The sequence below is a fragment of the Panthera uncia genome, chromosome F2, assembly GCF_023721935.1.
Source record: "Panthera uncia isolate 11264 chromosome F2, Puncia_PCG_1.0, whole genome shotgun sequence".
Lineage (NCBI taxonomy): Eukaryota > Metazoa > Chordata > Mammalia > Carnivora > Felidae > Panthera > Panthera uncia.
The window spans coordinates 35,765,710-35,781,577 of record NC_064812.1 but is presented as its reverse complement, the minus strand read 5'-3'; the positions used below and the strand labels follow the sequence as shown (position 1 = coordinate 35,781,577).

The following is a 15,868-nucleotide window of genomic DNA, read 5'->3' as shown; positions in this document are numbered from 1 at the left end:
CATGATCTCACAATCGTGGGATCCAGCCCTGCGTCAGGCTCTGCTCTGAGCATCGTGCCTGCTTGGGATTCTCTCTCTCCCTCCCTCTCTTTCAAAATAAATAAATAAACTTTTAAAACATGTAAGTAAAGACATTCCTTGAATGTAGAAGTACAGAACTAAAACCCACCACGTCATCAGTAGCACCCATCGAGTCTGCTAAACAAAGAAATCATATCAGAAGAGGAAACATTTTTTACAGAAGGTCTGCAGAAATCAGCTTGTGCTTTATGAGGGAGCATCGTAGAATGGGCAGGCTATCTCCCCAAATGGAAAGTATTGCTCCTGTTTATGGAAGAAATACGTCTAAACTTGAATGTCAGAAAACTACATGAATCAATTAGTGGCTGAGTGAAGCAATTGAAATGCATCCAACTTCCTACCTGCAAAAGGTAATAATGTTTCATCATAATGAATGATAACGGCCTGCAATGGCATGTGAGCACCGCGAGGCTGACACACACACGTGCACACATACGCACACACACAAAACAGGATTTGTGCTGCTCAGTGACTTCAACAGCAAGTCCTTCCATGAAAAAAGTAGTGGGACTGCAGATCCATGTGTGTCCAAAGCAGATCAGTGCTGACCCTGTTGGGAGCTTTGGCGAAAAAGGAGCCGTCCAATGGAGGAAGTGGCTAAAGCTGCCTGCAGAAAAACACTAGCCTAACTTCTCTCTGGGAGAGGGAAGGAAAAGCTACACTGTTCAGGTTTCATTAATACATTTATTGAATATATTAAGAAAGTACAGGGCGCCTGGGTGGCTCAGTTGGTTAAACGACTGACTTCTGATCGGGCTCAGGTCATGATCTCATGGTTGATGAAATCAAGCCCTGTGTTGGGCTCTGTGCTGAGTGTGGAGCCTGCTTGGGATTCTCTCCCTCCCTCTCTCCCTGCTCCTCCCCTGCCAACGCACACGCTCACTCTCTCTCTCTCTCTCTCTCTCAGATATAAATAAACATTAAAAAGAGAGTACAATTCTTATATGGGCAAAATTGAAAAAGACTTTGTAAATTTATACAGAAGCGTTCTAGCAGTCTATCGTGTGTCCTTGAACTTGCCAAGGGCTTTCTGAGAAGACATCATCACTTCCCTGCAATTTTATTATTATTTTATTTTTACTTGAAGATACTTTTTTTATTTAAATTCCAGTTAGTTAACATGCAGTGTAATATTAGTTTCAAGTGTATGAGATAGTAATTCAGCACTTCCCTTCATCACCCGGTGCTCCTCAGAGCACGTACCCTCCTTAATTCCCATCATCTATCTAACCTATCGGTTACCCACCTCCCCTCTGGTGATCATCAGTTTGTTCTCTATACTTAAGAGTCTGTTTCTTGGTTTACTTCCCTCCAATTTTCATCTAACTGGGTAGACAAAACAAGTGACGGAAATGCAGACTGTCTCCGGCCATGGATGAGTGAAGAAAGTTTGTGTGGTTTGGTTAACCTGGGGACACAGGGAGTCAGAGAGCAGAAAAGCATATGCTATGGGATTAGCCAGCAAAGGGCAGTCCTGTTAAATAAATTAATTTAAAGAAATCACTTGTTGGGGCACCTGGGTGGCTCGGTCGGTTAAGCGTCCGACTTCGGCTCAGGTCATGATCTCACGATCCGTGAGTTCGAGCCCCGCGTCGGGCTCTGTGCTGACCGCTCAGAGCCTGGAGCCTGTTTCAGATTCTGTGTCTCCCTCTCTCTCTGCCCCTCCCCTGTTAATGTTCTGTCTCTCTCTGTCTCAAAAATAAATAAACGTTTAAAAAAAAATGTAAAGAAATCACTTGGACTTCAAATGTCCCAGCTCTGTCCACGATGCCCAAACAAATCATCACAAGGATACTTGCTGGGTATCTCCAGGGCTTATGACACTGGGAGACTTACTATATTCAAAGTGCCTCACATGTGGTATCCTCTTTAATCCTGCCACTGCCACCAAAGGGCGTGTCTTAACACCATCCTGTGGTACGGGTGAGAAAACTGAGACACAGAGCAGCTGATCACCTTGCCCTAAGTGACAGAACTAGTAAGTGACCTGAGATATTAACCACTACCCTCTACCAGCCAGAGAGTAAATGCTGGGTAACTGTTGAGGCTTCCTGGCGAGCAGGGAAGCTGTTGAAAGTCTCAGCATCAACCTACTACTTCTGCTAAAGTAACACCTGCTTTGAAACACAGATGGTTTGGAAATCTCAGGGGCATCAGTGCATTCATAACACAGCAATTATACAAAGGATTTTCAGTGAACTACTACTACTCAGAATATTTGCCCATCAAATGTTGAAGGGTCGCCTCTAAACATTCCATTCAGCTTACAATGCTGATTATAACAAGCAGAGTTTTGGCAACATTTAATTCTTTCCCACGCTAGAATATCCGATTCTGCCTAGTTTTGTCAATAGAGGTTAGGTTTAATGCATACCACCTAATTTCTGGATTTAGTGTTTGCCCCTTTTGAACCTGTAAGAGGTTCAGCTAACATCTACAGGAGTCAGAAGTCTTACCCAGTGACATTTTGGAACAATCCAAGAAATGCTTACATTTCACTGAGATTTCATTTAAGGTGATCCAGTGGTCCCTCATGGAAACTACCTCCTTTACTAAAATTCAGCCTGATAGAGCATCAGGTTTAAATGACACACAGATGCCAAGATTCCCAGCTCTTCTTGTGGCATTAAGAATGTGTTACATTGTGGAGTGCCTGGGTGGCTCAGTCAGTTGAGCATCCGACTTCGGCTCAGGTCATGATCTTGCGGTTCATGAGTTTGAGCCCCACCTTGGGCTCTGTGCTGCCAGCTCAGAGCCTGGAACCTGCTTCGGATTCTGTGTCTCCCCCCATCTCTCCCTCTCCCATGCTCATGCTCTGTCTCTGTCTCTTAGTAATAAATAAACGTTAAAAAAAAAATTTTTTTTAAAAAGAATGTGTTACATTGTTTTCTTACAGCCACTCACCCATATTGTTTAGGCCCCATTATTATAGTCAACATATTACACAAATCACTTGGATTTTTCTTTTTGGTATATTGGAATAAAAGTGTCCATTATGCCATTATGCAAAAACATGTAAGTAATGAGACCTAAAATACATAGCTAATAAACCCGAGAGGGTATTTACCCCAGGTAAACTGTCACGCAGGTATACAAGGGGACATACACAAGCATGGCTCTTCCAGTGCTGTGGTGTTTGGGAGCTAGAAGCAATGTGGGTGGGTACCACTGGGGGTGTGGATGGGGAAAATATGTTGGAAGCATGGACTGGAATACTCGACAGCAGACAGGAACAAAAGACTGGATGGAGTGAAAAATGAACTATCAGAATAAGGCTAGAGCATAATGCATTTACATAACACAAGGACAGGTATATAGAGCAGCAAAACACATTTTCACAAGAATGCATATGAACACCAGTGTACGTTGTACATGCATCAAGTATATGAGGACGGTTGCCTGTGGTGAGGGGGTGAGAAACTCAAGGGAGAATGGAGTAAAAGGGAATAAATACGAGAGAGGGCCTTGCATGGACCGATGAAGACGACGTACTGTGAACTGATGGTTATGACAAACTCAGGTCTGCATCTGAGGTCCAAAGCCCAGAGAAGTACATTTAACCCAAAAAAGGTTTTCATCTTGGGCGCTCAGCCCTGTGGCTCCTGAGTGAGGTGTTTGAGAGCAAGGTTAATGATTGCTGGTGGGTTTCTTAAGCTCCCTGGACGTGCTTGGAGGCTCTTTAGGCCAGAGCCTCTCAACCTTGGCTGGACAGGAAAGATACCTGGGAAAAAGTAAAAAAAATCCCCCTGCTAGGCCCCACCCCCGGAGCTTCTATTATGGGTCTGTGGTGAGGCCCAGGCATCTGTATTTTTCCAGCACTTCCCAAGTAATTCTAGTGTGCATCCAGGATTGAGAACCCGTGTTTTAGGCTTTTTCTTTCTCTTTTCTAGTTGCCAGTGTTGCATTCTTCGGCATTTGAAAAGAGATGGCTGAAATCAGATAATTTTCCTTTTGCCAAGCATCAATCTCATGGCTCACAGAGAGCACCAGAGATAGCATAATTCATCAATTCTTTTGATTATACGATGAAAACTTCTGGCTGGCCACTGCATGTGCTTAGGGTGGGTACTGCATAATCCTAGAGGATGTGTCCACAGCACAGGTTATGTATCTGTTGCTCCTTGGAGTTGACCAGTGCACAACCTGCTCTATGGTACATGGCAGCCTGAGTGCCCCCTGTGTGCCACACACTGGGCTAAGTGTCTTGGCTACATTGGTGAACCAGATGGCAATGTCACTGCCCTGGTGGAACTTCCAACCTCCAGGAAAGGTGGTCACAATGTGATTTCCATGAAGCGTGGCTGTGCAGTGGTGGGAGGGGCACTTCCGGAGCTCAGGTCAGGGCCCCTCACCCAGTCTAGGGGTCAGGGAGGGCTTTCAGAGGAATTGAAATTTGGACCAAAATCTGAAACGTAAATACATAGGATGGTCTGCGATGTGGGAGAAGAACCGTCCCATCCACCAAGAGGAACATCCCTGAAAGGGTAGAGAGATTTTTACCATGCTCATAACATAACAAAGGAACTGAAAGAAACTCAGAGTGAGTGAGTGTGATGGTCAGGGATGAGAGATGGGTACTCCAGAGGAAGGCAAGTGGTCTGGGCGTTATCACATAAAATATTCAAATATGGGACTTAGATCATTCTGGCAACAAGTAAGAGTTGATGCTGTAGGGAGGCAAGGGTGGGCGCGGAGGACTAGTTATGGGACTATTGTGCAGATCGGAGTGAGAGATGGGGTGGCTTGGACAAGGCCAGGGAAAGAAGAGAAATGGACATGTGCGAATGATGTCCTAGAGGATGTCCCAGAGAGGCAGACATGGAGAGTGCCTGAGGGAAGGGGCTGATGCTAGACAGGGGCGGGGCCATTCACTGAGCTAAAGCACAGAGAGGAGGAGAAGATGGGGTGGCATACACCAGGGAAAGATGCTGATTTTGCTTGGACATGTTGGTTTTGGGCGGCCAGTCTTGCAGGGTCAGTTCCTGGGAAACAGGCTCTGAGACCCAGTTTGATGAACAAGGTATTTCTTAGGGTGTGCTCTTGAATGCAACACAGAAAGGAGGGGAAAGAAACAGGAGTAGGCAGAAGGAGAGATCCAGCTGCAGGGCAGGCCTAATGACTGCCTTGGCTGAGGCAGAGTATATTTTCCAAACATGGCCCCACGAACTGTGTCCCATCCCACATGTTCTTACCGTGAGTTCGAAGTTCCTCCGAGGAGAGGTGGGGTCTATAGTCTATATTCTCGAACTTGGGGGGACTTTTAAACTGCTTGACCAGAGTGATGCTGCATGACTCCTAAGGCTAGGTATAAAAGGCAATATGGCTTCTGCCTGGCTTCCTCTCTCACCATATGCATTTTAGGAGCCCTGAGTCAACAAGTAAGAAGTTTGGTTTCCCTGAAGTCTCCATGCTGGAAAGAGCATGTAGAGAAATCATGTAGTAGGTAGAGAGAGAAGTCTGAGGAGGCCAGCAGTCTAGCTGTCTGCAGTTTGAGCATGCCCAGTCCAGGTGCCAGACCCATGAGTGAGTGAGCGAGCTTTTAAATGCGCCCGGCCCCAACCTCCAAGCTACCCCAGAAAACGCTGGGTGGAGTAGAGACGAATAATCGTTTTGTCCCTTCTTCAACATGGAGACCAGCCCAGACTGCAGATTCATGTGCAAAGTAAGTGTTGCCATTGTCTTAAACCATTACACTTTGGGGTGGTTTGTTACACATCATTAGATAACCGGCCCATCAGCTCACCTCTCGGGGACCTTTAGAACTAGGATGGCCATGGGGCACCTGGGGGACTCAGTTGGTTAAGTGTCTGACTCTTGATTTTGGCTCAGGTCATGATCTAATGGTTCCTGAGTTTGAGCCCCCCATTGGGCTCTGCACTGACAGCAACTGAGCCTGCTTGGGATTCTGTCTCCCTCTCTCTCTGCCCCTCCCCTGCTTGCTCTCTCTCTCTCTCAAAATAAATAAAAATAAACTTAAAAAAAAAAAAAAAGAAGAACTAACATGGCCTTTCAGAGCCATTCCAAGTTGGGCCAAGATGGCAGAGGCTTCATATCCCACACTGATGAGTGACTGGATGTGGCTGCCTGAGAAGCAGCGTGACCTTGGACCAGGAGGGTCTCTCCAGCTGAGGCAATGCTGGAAGGGGTGGACAGCTGAAAGCTGGATACAAACAGCAGCCCCTGTAGCTGGGGCAGAAAGTACTTCCCTGAAGGGGGATCTGGGCAGCACATTGCTATGACTACCACAGCCAAGGAGACATCAAGCCGTCTACACCGTCTAGACCTTGGAAGAGCGTGATGTTGGGAAATTGAGCTACAGCACAGGGTTTCATCCTGTGGTTTCAACCTGCACTGAATCATCTGAACGCAGCGTCTTGCCCTGCCAAATCAGCACTCAGGATGATCTGCGGCCTCCTTCGGGTTACCCTCGTGCCCACTAACACTGAGAATCTCTGGATAAAGATGATTTCAAAGCCCCGGGGGAGTAGATGAGGTTCTCCAGGGAGACTACAGAGGATGAAACGAGAACCCTGAAACACCACCATTTGCGACGAAGTTAGAGGAAGAAGGGCTGCCAAGGAGAAGGGGTAGGAGTGGGGACCACAAGTGGTTTCCAGTAGGAGCAGGCACTGGTAGAAAATGCAGATTCAAGTACAAGAAGGGTGAGAACACTGGAGTGTTTATTGGATTTGGCAATAAGGAGGTTCTTGTTGGCTCTAGCCAGGGAGTCAAGGTGGGTGTTCATCACATGGGGTAACTGTGGTGAGATTTACTTCGAGCAGCTTCCTGGCTGGGAATCCTGGGGAAGAGGAAGGGACTAGGGCTAAGAAGGACTAAATGAGGACTGTCTTGAGATGGACCCTCTGCACAAAGCAAAAAGAAAAGGGCTGACAACACAGGCAGCACAAAGTAGGATGGGAAAGAGTAAATGAGTTGAGAAGCTAAAGGTAAGGCCATATAACCCATGAGGGAGATGAAGGGCCAGAGAAAGGAGCTAAACCCAGGAAGATGTTTATTGTCAAATATTCTTCAGGGTCTACACAACCCAGCCAAGGCAACTCAAAGGAGACTCTCATTTAAATAGTCACTTCAGGGGCTCCTGGGTGGCTCAGATGGTTGGGCGTCTAACTCTTGATTTTGGCTCAGGTCATGATCCCAGGTCTTGGGATCGAGCCCCACGTTGGGATCCAAACTGAACATGAAACGTGCTTGGGATTCCTTCTCTTTCTCTCTCCCTCTGCCCCTCTTCACCACTCACGCCTTCTAAAATAAAAAAAGATATATAATAAAATAAATAGTTACTTTAGTAGGCAAGAGAGCAAATGTGTTTGGAATCAACAGACTTTGATTGGGTTCCCAGCACACAAAGCAGTATCTCCTCGGAGAGTCACTTAACTTTTTAAAGCACTCATTTCCTTATCTGTAAAATGGAGATCATAATGCCTACCTTGCTAACTTTCCTGCAAGGACTGTAGCTCATCCATTCATTCAGAGAGCATTTACTAAGCATTGCCATGGGCCAGACACCCTGCTAGACATGGGCAGTAGAACAGGGAACAGCACAGACCCGCCCGTCCCTTCCTGGAGCTTGTCCTCTAGTGAGAGAGATCAGCATTCAATCGACTCTAACAAACACTGACGTCACTACAGTTGTGGTAAGTGCTACAAGGCAGAAGAAAGACAAAGTCTCTTAGATGCCAAATTGTGCCCGGGACAGAGCAGGTGTGAAGAAGTGGTATCTACAATCATCTTCGCCACTGGGAAGGTATTTAACGGCACCGTGTTCAGAAAAATTCTGAAAAGAGGTATTTTATATTCAGTATCTGCAGCTTCCCTCTCTTCTGCTGTTTTCTCCTCCTGGGCCACTGTGGTGTGTCACATTTTGCTTATCAACATTAGTACTTAATTAGCCCCATTAAACACTTCCCGGAAGAACTGAGCCTCCCGGGAGGGAAGAGGGCACTGTTTCTGAGCCTTCAAAGTCACACGTGACGATGGCAGCCTGTGTCACTCGACATGTAAGCTTACTCTTGAAATTTTTACACACGAAAACAAAGGTTTTTAAAGTGTTCTCTCCTCATGCTTTCATTTGTTAGAAACAGCACAAAGATGCTCTCTTGTGACGGTAATCTGGGTAGCGTATTGGCGCCTCGTGTGGTTTTTTTTTTAATTTTTGAAGTAATGTTAACATAGAGCTGACTCATCTGGCAGGGAAGTTTGCCAGTGTGAGTCAGGAGTGAGTACGAGAGACATTTTACAACTCATCCGCCAGAAGAGTCGCTGCTAAGAGCCCCCGCTGGGATAGCACGTCGGGACCAAGCATGGGATTTGATACTCGCCACGACTCTGTGACATGCTCACTCTATGTTACAGCTGAGGGAATCGGGACTCAGACGTTTACGGAGTTGTCCAAGGCCTCACAACGGGGACTCGACCCAGGCTGCGTGTCTCCCCAAACCCAGTCCCCCGCCCCAAGCTGTCTCTGGAAGACGAGGAAGCCGGAATGGGGCTTGCGATGCTGGGTGGTCCCCTTGAGGAGGTCAGCGGAGGGGCCCCCGGCTTCCACCGGCTCGGCACACCCTCTCCTACTTCGGCAACTTCCAATCCTCACACATATGTGATTTGGGGTCAGGGACCGTGTGGCCCTGCTCTGAGGGAATACAAGCAGGGCGGCTAAAGTGAGCCTGGGCCTGGGAAAATGCTGACTGGGCTGGGCCCAGAAAGGAACTTGGGCAGGTTAGTACAGCTGCAGTGGCTTTGCCAGAAGTATGTTGTGCAGGTGAGAGAGAGAGAGAGAGAGAGAGAGTGTGTGTGTGTAGGAATGTGTGTGTGTGTGTGTGTGTGTGTGTGTGTGTGAGAGAGAGAGAGAGAGAGAGAGAGAGAGAGAGAGACTGTGTGTGTGTGAAGAGTCCAACCGAAGGAGTTCAAAGGTGAACGTGCTGTTTAGCTGCCCTGGGTTACTCCGAGGCATACCCACTCCTGATTGACTGCGACACCACATTTTTAATTTTCTTTAAGGGCGAATCTGAAGGAACAGAATCCCAGTGTTACCTGAGCCACTAATCCCTGGGAGTGAAATTCCTACACACCAGCAGGTATTATTTAGAGCCTTTCTCAATTAGCAATCATAACACCTGAAGCTTTGAACCGTTGTTGTATGTTTATCTTTCTCTCCAAGTTCACTCTGTTGGCTCTCAGAGCCAGCCAAGTTCAAATAACCTTCTGTCTGGCAGCCACGGAGACAACACCCCCAGCCCCCACCCCAAAGCAGTGATAACCAGACAGAGGCTGGAGCCGATTTCCGTGATCTCTGTGTGTGTTCTGCCGCCTTTTTAGTTCATTGTGCTTTGAGATGTGCCTACTGCCATCAAGGATTTGTGGTAGCTTACAACGATGAAACCACGCACCCAACAAAAACGCCCCGGAAACACAAAAACACTCAGATCAAAACTCAAGCCATGGGAAAAGAAAGATGTTCCAGGGTGTGTGTTCTGATGCTTCGTTTTCGCTTATGGTAAAAGAGACCCCATTGGAAGTGCAACACCAGGTAATGGTTAAGATTGAGTCGTTAGGAGTTACCCCGTCTGGATTTTTTTTTTTTAATTTTTTATTTATTTTTGACAGAGAGAGAGACAGAGCATGAGCGGGGGAGGGGCAGAGAGAGAGAGGGAGTCACAGAATCCGAAACAGGGTCCAGGCTCCGAGCTGTCAGCACAGAGCCCGACGCGGGGCTCGAACTCACGAACTGTGAGATCATGACCTGAGCCGAAGTCGGATGCTCAGCCGACTGAGCCACCCAGGCGCCCCACCCCGTCTGGATTTTAATTATTGTGCTGTTTGCTTGAATTCTCTAAGACTTGCTTTCCCTGTCACTAAAAATGGGGACAACAATGCTACCTATCTCACGGGATTGAGAACCAAGTAAGATAACGTATAGAAAGCACTTAACACAGAGCCTGGCCCACGGTAAGCAATCATTTGAGTTGTGCTGCCATTTTTACTGCCATTGTGGAATTTTAATTACCCCCACCTCGCCTCTCTTTCTGGCTGCGTGCACGGATCTAGGTGGGATTTCTCCTTCTTTGGCCCCATGTGAAGACAGGTGTAGTGAATGCATTACTGGAGTCCTGTCATCCAATAGCCCAAAAGTGGATGCTATGGACTGCTCCTGTGCACGACAGCAAGATTATTCAGGCTCACAGTCCCTTGGGATTTCTTTAATTATTTATTTTATTTTATTTTATTTTATTTTTTTTTGCGCTTTGGCCTTGGTTGCAAGCTCTGTTGGACACACACGTGGGATCTGCCATCGTCAGCTGTAGGGCTAAGCTGAGTCGAGGTGATGCCATATGCTCAGCAGGTCAGGTTGCATTGACACTATTCCAGGGGTATAGCCCAAGAAGATCCATGGGCCTCTTTCCACGCCAACCTGAACTCTGTTGCTCTCTGAGAAACACATGCTCGTCAGAGCAACTGATGTCAGAGAACACGGGGAGCCGATTTGATGGACACAGTCTATAGCACAAACACCTCCAGGTGCTCCACCCCAAATACCTAGACACACAGCCATCACGTCCATTACTTTCTAATGATCCCCAGTGGCCAAGTGAGAGATGATCTATCACTCCTCAAACATAATTACTCAGGAGAATCCCACTGTGCCCTCCCACCTCCCAGCTTCGCCCCAGCTTTGCCTCAGTTCCCCAGCTTCCTGAGGCCAGCGTCATCTGGACAGGCAGGCATGTGGGAGTTACCCCAAGAGCTATCAGCCGAATTCTGCCCAGTTATCTGTGTTCCATGTGGATGTCTCCCATTCTCTCTCTCCAGCCAACAAGATGGGTTCAAGGGCTGCAGCGGTTCACTTTTTATCTCTGCGTCCCTGTCCCCATCTCTCATCCTCCGGTCTACTTGGTGCCTGGAACTTAGTATGTGTTCTGTAAATGTTAAATCGGAGTAGGAGTATGAAAGCAAGGAAGCAAAGGAATGCAGTATTTTGCAGAGAAAATGTTAAAGGAGAAGTAAACCCTAGAGACCTTTACGTTGAGCCCCGACAGGGAACAGTCAGGGAGACAGAGGCTGTGGCTCCCCCTAAGACGTGATGAGCCTCAGCAGCAGGACCAGCGTCCGGGTGTCCCCCCTCTCGCTGTGCTGCCGTGCTGCCTCTTATTTCCTTCCTCAGTCTTCATCTACCGTTCTTCTCAGAGAGACTCCAGGAGTCTGCAGGGCTCTCTGTCAAATCCACCTCTCCCTGAAGTCACTAGTTCATTAACTACAGTATAACTTAGCCTGGCCTCATTACAAAACCAAATCAATAAATATTGATTGAATGTCTACTACGTCGACAGCCAGGTGAGAATGAGGGAAGGCAGGAAGCAAAGAAGAGAGAAGCTGTGTGCAACTTCTCTGTCTTATTAATGATCAGTCTGACACCCCCGTGCACATTTGAAACACAGTCCTGTGAAGGCAGCAGGCATGCTTGTGGGCTTTCGGCTAGGAAAGATAAGGTGGGGAGGTCTCCGCTGCCTCTAGAGAAAGCCCCTTTCCCCCTCAGGCAAGAGGGAGAGGAGAATGTTGTGTAAATAATGAGACCCAAACTACACCCTGTTCATGTACCAGAATTCCAAGAATGATTAAACCTGACTATAGCTCCAGGATAAACAGAAATTTAACATTGCAATTGCTCGTGCACTTTCTCTCCATGTCTGTCTGTCCCTCTCTGTCACACACGTATGCACACACACAATGTGAACATCTGCTACCTCCTCACTGGTCCATAAGGGAGGCAGTTTAGTTTGATGGAAAGGTAACACTGGGTGCATTTAAAACACTTGACTGCTGGCCCTGCTCAGGCTCGTTCACTGGGATCCTGGCTTCCTCACTGCTCCAGGCCCCTACTTGTCCATTTTTAAAAAGTATAATGCTAATCTCATTATTTATTTGTTTTACAAGGATAGCTTCATAGACGTAACAATCCTTACAAGCCGAACTGCTGTATGCCCCACACAGCTGAAGTATTCTTTGAAAGTTGACTATAGACTTCAAGTGACTGATGGAACAAGTGTCCTTATAAAGAGGAAGCACCAGAGAGCTCACTGACTGTCTCTCTCTCTTCCCCATTTGAGGACACAGTGAAAAGGCAACAGTCTGCAAGAGGGCTCTCACCAAAGCCAAATGGGCTGGCACTTTGACCTTGGACTTCGCAGCTTCCAGAATGGTGAGAAAAGAAATTTCTGTAGTTCAATCTACCCAGTCTATGGTGTTTTCTTATGGGAGCCACAAAACGAATCTCAATAAATTAAAAAGGAGAGAAACAACACAAAGTATGTTCTCTGATCACGATGGAATGAAATTAGAAATCAATAGCAGGAAAAAATTGGGGAAACTCACAAACATGTGGAAATTAAACACTACACTTCTATATAACCAATGGATTAAAGAAGAAATCAAAAGGGAAATCAAAAAAATGCTTTCAGGGGCGCCTGGGTGGCGCAGTCGGCTAAGCGTCCGACTTCAGCCAGGTCACGATCTTGCTGTCCGTGAGTTCGAGCCCCGCGTCAGGCTCTGGGCTGATGGCTCAGAGCCTGGAGCCTGTTTCCGATTCTGTGTCTCCCTCTCTCTCTGCCCCTCCCCCGTTCATGCTCTGTCTCTCTCTGTGCCAAAAATAAATAAAAAACGTTGAAAAAAAAAAAAATTAAAAAAAAAAAATGCTTTCAGGTGGGGTGCCTGGCTGGCTCCGTTGGAGGAGCGTGCAACTCTTCATCTCGGAGTCGTGAGTTCCAGCCCCATGACAGGTGTAGAGATTACTTAAGTAAGTAAAACTTAAAAAAAATAATTTGAGGTGAATGAAAATGAGCACACAACGTATCAAAATGTACAGAACTCAGCTATCGCGGTGCTTAGAGGGAAATTCATAGCTGTGGCTGCTTATATTCAGGAGAAAGATCTCAAACCAATAACCTGATCTTCCATCCTGAGATACTGCAAAAGGAATAAACTAAACCTAAAATGAGCAGAAGGAGGGAAATGGTGATTAAAATGGGAATTTAGGAAGAGCCGACAAGATGGCACAAGATGGAGCAGGAGAAGCGCACCTTCCGCAAGCTCACCTACCCGGGCAGACCTGAACCAGCTGCTGGACACGTCCTACAAGCAGTTGATGCGGTGCCCAAAAGACACGAGGCTCAGCCCAGGTCTGTGGAGGACGCAGCACTCCCTACTGAAGCTCCCGTGCAAGGTCAAGAAAGAGGCTTCCCACATAGGGAAGCTGGAGGTGGTTAAGAAGCATGTTCCATCCTGCCCAAGATGGTGGGCAGCATGGTGGATGTCTACAATGGCAAGATCTTCAACTAGGTAGAAATCAAGTCCCAGACGATTGGCCACTACACGGATGAGTTCTCCATCATCCACAAGCCTGTGAAGCCTGGCCGACCTGTCGTCGGGGCCACCTACTTCTCAGCTTTATCCCTCTCAAGTAGCCTGTTTCACCAATAAATTTTTTCTATCTTCTTAATTTCATTTATTTTGAGAGAGAGACAGAGAGATCAAGAGGGGGAGGGGCAGAGAGAGTGGGAGAGAGAGAATCCCAAGCAGGCTCTGCACTGTCAGCATGGAGCCCGATGTGGGGCTCCAACTCACAAACCATGAAATCATGACCTGAGCCAAAACCAAGAGTCGGACAATTACCTGACTGAGCCACCTAGGCACCCCACAGGCTGTTCCACCAATAAAGGCACAGACTTCTCTAAAATAAAAAATAAAATAAAATAAAAAATAAATAAAAATCATTATTTTTAAACTTTCTTTTATTTTTATTTTTGAGAGACAGAGACAGAGCATGAGCAGGGCAGGAGCAGAGAGAAGGAGACACAGAACTTGAAGTGGGCTCCAGCTCTGAGCTGTCCACGCAGAGCCCGATGCTGGGCTCGAACCCACGAATTGTGAGATTATGACCTGAGCCCAAGCCAGGCGCTTAACCAACTAAGCCACCCGGGCACCCCCAAATAATAATTAATTAATTAACTAATTAAAGTGAAAATTTAAGGAAATAGAGACTAGAAAAACCATAGGAAAGAAATCAATGAAACTAAAAGCTGGTTCTTTGAAAAGAATCAGCAAAATAGACAAACAATTAGCTCGACTGACTAAAAGCCACCTACAAACAGACTTTTGGATTTAAACAGACTTTTTGCTATGGATAGAGCCCTCAGACCCCTACTCATCCTTTACAATGGCCACAGAGACTGACGCTTTAAAAGCTGATGGTTTGGTCAACACAAAGGCAAGACTGGAAACCAAGTGTCCTGTCCACTACCTGGGGCCTCTGACCCACCGCATCAGCTTGTATTTGAGGAGCCTTCCTAGAACAAAATCGAAATCTCAGGATGCTGCTCTGATGGGAATCCCTAAGTTGGTCTCCCTATTGAGCAAACAGCTTATGGCGGCCCCTACTATTCTGTGTAGGGGCATGACTACTCTCAAACATGTAGACTTTGCCCCCCCTTTTGAAAGTTTATTAATTTTGAGAGAGAGAGAGAGAGAGAGAGAGAGAGCAGCATGAATAGAGGAAGAGCAGAAAGAGAGAGAGAGAATTCCAAGCAGGCCCAGTGCTATCAGGACAGAGCCCAACAAGGGGCTTGATCTCACAAACCATGATATCGTAACCTGAGCCAACATCAAGAGTCATATGCTTCACCAACTAAGCCACCCAGGCGCCCCTAGACTTTGTCCCTTTTAAGTAATATTTTCTCACAGGGTTCCAGCAACAGACATGCCTTCACAATTCCAGCTAGGCTTGCTCTCCTTCTTGATATGAATTTCATTCAGCCAATGAGAGAGTAGAACCTGAAGGCAGGGAGAGGATTTTAGTTGCAGTCAAATGAGCTTGGGTCAAAGGAAGGAGTCTTGGAGTTATAATAACAACAGTTATTGACTGAGCGCTTGCTATAGCCAAAAAGTATTCAAAGTACTTTATGTGGATTAACTCATTTAATCTCAAAAATTGTAATACAGCTACTCTTATTGACTCCATTTTATAGATAAGGAAACTGAGGCAGAATCTTTAAGGAATCTATCCAATGTCACAAGAGGCTAGGTTCCATTAAGTCCTTTCTTTCCTTCTTTTTTTTTTTTTCACCACCCCACATAACCAGCCTTTTGAGGGAGTCAGCTTTAAGATTTGGGGATACCCGGGCGCCTGGATGGCTCAGTCGGTTGAGTGTCCGACTTCGGCTCAGGTCATGATCTCACAGTCCGTGAGTTCGAGCCCCACGTCAGGCTCTGTGCTGACAGCTGAGAGGCTGGAGCCTGCTTCGGATTCTGTGTCTCCCTCTCTCTCTGCCCCTCCCCTGCTCATGCTCTGTCTCTCTCTGTCTCAAAAATAAATAAAAACATTAAAAAAATTAAAAAAAGAAAAGATTTGGTGCTACCAAGTACTGTTTGGAGTTCTATAAACAAACCTCCGTCTTCCATCTGAAAAGACTGGAGTCTAGAGTATCCACTAGTCTTAATGATAGAAGAGTTAATTACATAAGGCACAATCATATAGCTCTAGTTTCAGTAGTTAGAGACCACCAAACCACAAATTCATTTGATAGATCCTTATAAAATAATTCTGGATATTTCTGGGAAAAGAGAAAGCCTTGCCCAAGGGTTCTAAACCCTGGCTGCTCATTAAAATCACCCGAAGAACATTTAAAAACGTTGAATCAGAATCTCTAGGGTAAAGCTTGGACAACTGCATTTTTTTAATCACCCAGGGGAATGCAGTGCGTAGTGAAGGTTGAAAAGC

The 15,868-nt window shown here is 46.5% G+C and overlaps 1 long non-coding RNA gene and 1 pseudogene across 2 annotated transcripts in view; one reads left to right on the top strand and one right to left on the bottom strand.

The window, feature by feature from the left end:
* LOC125924791 (uncharacterized) overlaps positions 1 to 15,868 on the bottom strand; it is a 145,140-nt gene that overhangs the window by 100,121 nt on the left and 29,151 nt on the right. The window lies entirely within an intron of this gene.
* Positions 12,541 to 14,246, top strand: LOC125924785 (40S ribosomal protein S15-like; annotated as a pseudogene).